We start from the raw sequence: 656 nt of genomic DNA, 5'->3' as shown, positions 1-656 counted from the left end.
AAAGCATATAAACCACATTACAACTGTTGCCTGTAGCTGGAAAGAGAGCAGGGATGGTAGATAAATAGTATATACGTAAATAAACAAAAAGGGGCTGGGTAGGGACCTTGATGATGCCGTGCCTTGAAATGAGTATGATTAGCTGGCACCTTAGGTAATTAAATGAGGAACAGATGAAGAAGTAAGGGAAGGCTGGTTATATGGAATTGAAAGCTGGGTAGATTGAATGCAAACGGCAGCCAAGAGGCATTGGTAAATTTAGTGCTCACTTCAGCAGCAGCACATATGCTAAAATTGAAATGATACAGAGAAGATTAGCATGGCCCAGCACAAGGATGACACGCAAATTTGTGACGTGTTCCACATTTTTTAAATTTCCCACTCATCATCCAGGAAGCACCAAATTTATTCATTCACGCAAACATTCATTTACTTATTTAGTAAATAACTTTTCCCTGTCCACTGGAAAAAAAAAGAGGTATTGGTAAATTTAGAAAGACACCTGAAACATGCATAGCTCAGCTCTTTGTCTTTCTCTTGGGAGCCAGCCTCCGTTGTGAGGACTCGTTTAGGTTTGGGCCTCCTAGGATTGAGTGGGCAAATGTTAATTCTGTGGTTTAGCCAGTAGGCCCATTTGGGTTCCACACTTCCGGCTG

The 656-nt window shown here is 41.5% G+C and overlaps 1 non-coding gene across 1 annotated transcript; it reads left to right on the top strand.

Moving 5' to 3' along the window:
* The first annotated feature begins 261 nt into the window (after positions 1-261).
* Positions 262-370, top strand: LOC129039669 (U6 spliceosomal RNA). Its single transcript, XR_008503392.1, has one exon. It is a non-coding gene; the product is annotated as a U6 spliceosomal RNA (small nuclear RNA).
* The last annotated feature ends 286 nt before the right edge of the window (positions 371-656 follow it).

Source organism: Pongo pygmaeus, chromosome 5, assembly GCF_028885625.2.
Source record: "Pongo pygmaeus isolate AG05252 chromosome 5, NHGRI_mPonPyg2-v2.0_pri, whole genome shotgun sequence".
In the NCBI taxonomy this organism is placed as follows: Eukaryota; Metazoa; Chordata; class Mammalia; order Primates; family Hominidae; genus Pongo; species Pongo pygmaeus.
Note: the sequence above shows the minus strand (reverse complement) of the source record. Positions and strands in the feature narration are given on the sequence as shown.